This window comes from Dama dama, chromosome 31 (genome assembly GCF_033118175.1).
Source record: "Dama dama isolate Ldn47 chromosome 31, ASM3311817v1, whole genome shotgun sequence".
In the NCBI taxonomy this organism is placed as follows: Eukaryota; Metazoa; Chordata; class Mammalia; order Artiodactyla; family Cervidae; genus Dama; species Dama dama.
The window spans coordinates 23482970-23488969 of NC_083711.1; the positions used below are offsets into that span (position 1 = coordinate 23482970).

A 6000-nucleotide genomic window follows, 5' to 3' on the forward strand; every position below is an offset into this window, starting at 1 on the left:
TTTTGACTTGCATTTACCTGGTGATTAATGATGTTGAGCAACTTTTCATGTGCCTATCAGCCAGCTGCATTTTTCCTTCAATAAAATGAGTATTCAGTTCTTCTGCCCAATTTTAAATGTGATGTTTGTGTTTTTGGTGTTGAGCTGTATGTTGAATACTAATCCCTTATCAGTCATATCATTTGTAAATATTTTCTCCCATTCAATAAGTTGTCTTTTCATTTTCCTTGTTTCATTTGCTGTGCAAAATCTTTTACATTTAATTAGGTCCCATTTGTTTATTTTTTCTTTATATTTCATTTAGGAGATGGATCCAAAAAAAATATTACTGTGATTTATGTGAAAGAGTGTTCTTCATTTTTTCCTCTAGGATTTCCTCTGTTATCGTATCCAGTCTTAAATTTAGGTCTTTAATCCCATTTCTTGTTGAAAAATGGAGAAAATGAAGGGGAAAACATAACTACTAATAATTAACAAGGCATTTCTTGTAAAACTTATAAACACATTCTGAAGGAAAGATCCAGCAGGAGTGCAATAAAAGTTTGGACCCTTCAAATTAGCGAGAGCTCCTTTTATTTATTACCTTGAAACCGTAATGGAAGATCTGACCATGTTTCTCAGGGTATTCAAAGGTTCATTTGGATCAAAAGTTCTGGTAGTTTGTTGAATACAAAAACAGCCACTAAGATAACCAATTTCTCATGTGGCTCTCAAGTAAAAGTAGTCTATCTCTCTTAGTATGACTAATCTTCAAAGTTCTTTCCTTAATCTGACAACTTGTTGTTGCTCTTCAATTGCTCAATCATGGCTGACTCTTTGTGACCCCACGGACTGCAGCATGCCAAGCTTCCCTGTCCATCACCGTCTCCTGGAGCTGGCTCAAACTCATGTCCATCCAGTTAGTGACGACAGCCAACCATCTCATTCTCTGTTGTCCCCTTCTCCTCCTGCCTTCAATCTTTCTCAGAATCAGGGTCTTTCTAATGAGTCAGTTATTCCCAACAGTTGGCCAAAGTATTGGAGATCCAGCTTCAGCATCAGTCCCTCCAATAAATATTTAGGACTGATTTCCTTTCGGATTATCTGGTTTGTTCTCCTTGCAGGGACTCTCAAGAGTCTTCTCCAAAACCACATTTCAAAAACATCAATTATTCAGCCTTCAGCCTTCTTTATGGTCCATCTCTCACATCCATACATGATTACTAGAAAAACCGTAGTTTTGACAATTCAGGTCTTTGTCAGCAAAGCAACGTCTTTGTTTTTTAATATGCTGTCTAGGTTTTTCATAGCTTTTCTTCTAAGGAGCAAGTATCTTTTAATCTCATGGCTGCAGTCACAATCTGCAATGATTTTTGGAGCCCAAGAAAATAAAGTTTGTCACTGTTTCCATTGCTTCCCCATCTATTTGCCATGAAGTGATGGGACCAGATGCCTTGATCTTCGTTTGTGAATGTCATATTTTTCAGTTCAGTTCAGTTTTGTCACTCAGTCATGTCCAACTCTTTGTGACCCCTGAAGCACACCAGACCTCCCTGTCCATCACCAACTCCCAGAACTTGCTCAAACTCATGTCCATTGAGTCAGTGATGCCATCCAACCACCTCATCTTCTGTCGTCACCTTCTCCTCCTGCCTTCAATCTTCCCCAGTTTCAGGTTTTTTTCTTCACATCAGGTGGCTGAAATATTGGATTTTCAGCTTCAGCATCAGTCATTTCAATGAATATTCAAGACTGATTTCCTTTAGGATGAACTAGTTTGATCTCCCTGTAGTCCAAGGGACCCTCAAGAGTTTTCTCCAACACCACAGTCCTTATGTTTAACTTTCTTATAAGTAGAAATGATTTCATTAATACTTCTGAAGCTTCCTCACAACTTTCTTAATGGTTCAGAAATCCAGGGGACTGCTGTGAATCTTAAATGGAGTTCCCAGGATTTGGAAAGGATAATTAAAATACTCTCCTACTTACCTAAGTGATGGAGAAAAATGAGAAAAAGTGTGATAAAAATGTATTCCTTGAAGCTGTACAATACTTTAGTTGTCTTTGATTAATCACACAATCTCAGACTCTCTGGCTCTAGCAGAATTATGATTTATTTCACCACCAAATCAAGTTCAATGCATTACTGTTTAAAATAAATCTTTTTATACAATAAAACTCTTAGCCCTACTTTAAAAAGTGCCAAATGGATTTTTGATTTCTCTGGGGGACTGATGTCTGCCAGTTATCTGGCCTAACAGAGACCCATGGACTTCTCCTGGTAGCTCAGCAGAGAAGAATCTGCCTGCAATGTAGGAGACATATGTTCGATTCCTTGGTTGGGATGATCTCTTATAGGAAGACACAGTAACCCACTCCAGTACTCTTGCCTGGAGAATCCCATGGACAGAGGAGTCTGGCAGGCTACAGTCCTTAAGGTTGCACAGAGTCAGACATGACTGAAGTGACTACGCAGCAATAGCAGCAAAAGAGACCCATATAATGATATTCTTTTCTCTGCATAGTAATAGTAATGATAAAATAACTAAAAAAGATTTATAAGTTGAGAATTATAGGTAAGACATCATTTAATTATACTACCTAGAAATATCTATAAGGATTCTGAACATGATACAGTACTTTTTCAGTGAAGTGGCTTAATGCCCAAAGCAGCTGAATATTAGTTATGTCATTTTCCTCCTTAACCCCATTGCCATAATAGGAAGTGGACCAGCCATAACATTGATTCTTGTGAGACAACAAATGACATTCAGATTAATGAAGATAAAAGGAACACACCAAAGTTAACCAAAGCAACAAACATTTCTAAGCAATTAGAAGGAAGAAGCTTCTGTAGAAAACTGGAGATCATAATTCACTATTTAAAAAGATAATTTGAGAAAGATTAGAGGAGGCAAATATAAGATAGGAGAAAACTAATCTTTTCCATGAGGCAATAAACTCTCCTATCCCCTCTCCCCAATCCACCTCTCAAAAGAAACAATCAGAAGTGAAGTGAGAGGAAAATGACAAAAAGGAAATTAATTATACTCAATGTTGACAAGTCACCTGGCAAAATCTTGAAAAGCACCATTAGTTCTTCATTAAGATGTTAGATAAATGATAGATAGATGTTTGGTTGGGGTAGACATATGATTATAATTAACATTATATTGCTATGGGGATAAAAATATGTAAGCTACATTCCTTAAAAGTCTGTCTTGTCCAGTTTTGCTTTGCTTTTTTTTTTTTTTTTTTTTACTGAGTGTACTGTATATTATACTTCAGTCCATTGCTACTCTTTGACACCTGGAATCCCTGACAGCATGAATAAATTTCAGTTGACCTTCCCCAGAGCATGTTTGTCTGAATGAAAATCACCATGTTCCAGAGGGACTAGGCCTCTGTAAACAAGAGGAAAGAGTCAGTGTGAACTGGAGAATGAAGAATATGGCTGGGAAATTTATGCTTTGGGCTCCTTATGTCACTTAAAAACTGATTTAAACAGATAATGTTTACATCAAGGCATTAATATGATTTCCATTAGGGAAACTGTCTTTCTGTTGGAGGAATTAAAGTTTTTCTTTCTTTTGGCTGATTATTCATCATTTTAGAGGCAATTAATAGATTTCACTACCACTATAGAGAGCCTAAGATTAATAGCATATAGTTTATCATGTTATATGATATCCATAAAAGCTGAATTTGAGAAAGAAATATAATTATGCATTTTCCCTTTCTAAAAATATGTCAAACTTGAAATAAATCACTATGAAGATTTCCAGAGAAGGATATTAACATTAATACTGACTCATAAGATAGTGTTTAGATGAATTTTTGATAGTTTTCTATAGTGCGGCCTATGGTAGAATTGATTGGTGATTTCTAGGTACTAATCTGTGCCTAGTACAGGCAAACCTCAGAAATATTGTGTGTTCAGTTCCAGACCACCACAATAAAGAGAAAATCACAATAAGATGTGTCACACTGATACTTGATTTCTCAGTGCGTATAAAAGTTAAGTTTATACTAAACTCCAGTCTATTAAGTCTAATAAAGGAATATGTACACTTTAATTAAAAATTTATTTTGTTACTAAAAAGTGCTGACTAGCTGAGCTTCCAGTGAGTCATAGTCTTTTTCCTGGTGGTAGATCTTGCATCCTTGTTGATGACTATTGACTGACCAGGGTGGTGTTTGCTGAAGGTTAGGCTGTGATTATTTCTTAAAGCAAGACAACAATGAAGTTTGCCACATCAGTTGACACTTTCATTCACAAACCATTTTTCCATAGTGTGTAATACTGTTTGATAGCCTTTTACCCATAGTAGAACTTCTTTCAAAATTGGAGTCAATTCTCTCAAACTCTGCCACTGCTTTATCAACTAAGTTTTTGTGATACTCTAAATTCATTGTTCTCATTTCAACAATCTTCATAGTTTTCACCGGAAGTAGTTTCCATCTTAAGTAACCAATTTCTTTGCTCATCCCTAAGAAGCAACTCTACATATGCTTTTTTTTTTTTTTTTATTAGACAGCAGCAATTCAGTCATATCTCCAGACTTCACTTCTAATTCTAGTTCTCTGACTACTTCTACCACACCTGCAGTAACTTTTTTCACTGAAGTCTTGAAACCCTCAAACTCATTCACCAGGGTTAAATCAATTTCTTCCAAACTTCAATTAATGTTGTTACTTTGACATCTTCCCATGAACTATATGTGTTTTTTATGGCATCTACAGTAGAGAATGCTTACCAGAAGGTTTTCATTTGGCTTTGCCTAGGTTCACCAGAGGAATCACTATTCATGGCAGTTACAATTTTACAAAATATATATATTGAATAATAAGGCTTGAAGTCGACATCTCTCCTTGATCCATGGTCTGCAGAATGGATATTGTATTAGCAGGCTTGAAAACAACATTAATATTATCGCACATTTCCATCAGAGCTCTTGGTGACCAGGTGCCTTGTCAATGAGCAGTGATATTTTCAGAGAACTCTTTTTTTTTTTTTTCCTGAACAGTGAGCCTCAATGGTGATTTTAAAATATTAAAGTAAACCATGATGTAAATAGATGTGTTGCCATCCAGGCACAGTTGCTCCACTTAAAGAGCAGAGGCTAAATCACAGAGTAGATATAGCACAACTCTTAAGGGCCTAGGATTTTCAGAGTTATAAATGAGCACTGACCTGTATTAGCCCCTAGTGGAAAAAGTAGCTGATCCTTTGAAACTATGAAGGCAGACATTGACTTCTCTTAGCTATGAAAGTCAGAGAGAGCATTTTCTTTCAATATAAGGTTGTTATATCTACATTGAAAATCTGTTGTTCAGTGTAACCATTTTCATTAATTACCTTAGCCATATCTTCTGGATAATTTCCTGCAGCTTCTCCATCAGCGCTTGCTGCTTCACCTTGTCCTGTTATGTTATGGAGACAGTTTCTCTCCTTAAACCTCATGAACCAACATCTGCTTGTTTCACACTTTTCTTCTGCAGCTTCTCACCTCTCTCTGGTCTTCATGGAATTAAAGACAGTTAGGGCCTTACTTTAAGGGGATGCTTTGGCTGGCTTGGTCTTTTATCTAGACTACTAAAACTTTTTTCCATATCATTCCTCTTTCTTACCATGAGTGTGTTAACTGGAGTAGTACTTTTTCCTTCAAGAACTTTTCCTTTACATTCACAACTTGGTTAACTGTTTGACAGATGAGACCTAACTTTTGACAAGCTTGACTTCCAAAACGACTTCCTCACTAAGCGTAATCATTTGTAGCTTTCAATTTAGTGTGGGATATGTGTGACATTCCTTTCATTTGAATAATTAGAAGCTATTGTAGGGTTATTAATTGGCCTAGTTTCAATATTATTGTATCAGAGGGAATAGGGAGACCCAAGGGGAAGGAAAGAGACAGAGGAAAGACCAGTCTGTGGAGCAGTTGGAGCACATGCAACATTTATTAAGTTTGTCCTCTTATATGGGCATGGTTCATAGTGCCTCAAAGCAACCACAATAGT

The 6000-nt window shown here is 36.5% G+C and overlaps 1 pseudogene; it reads right to left on the reverse strand.

The window, feature by feature from the left end:
* LOC133049972 (protein Mis18-beta-like) overlaps positions 1–5379 on the reverse strand; it is a 45934-nt pseudogene extending 40555 nt beyond the window's left edge.
* Between the last annotated feature and the right edge of the window lie 621 nt (positions 5380–6000).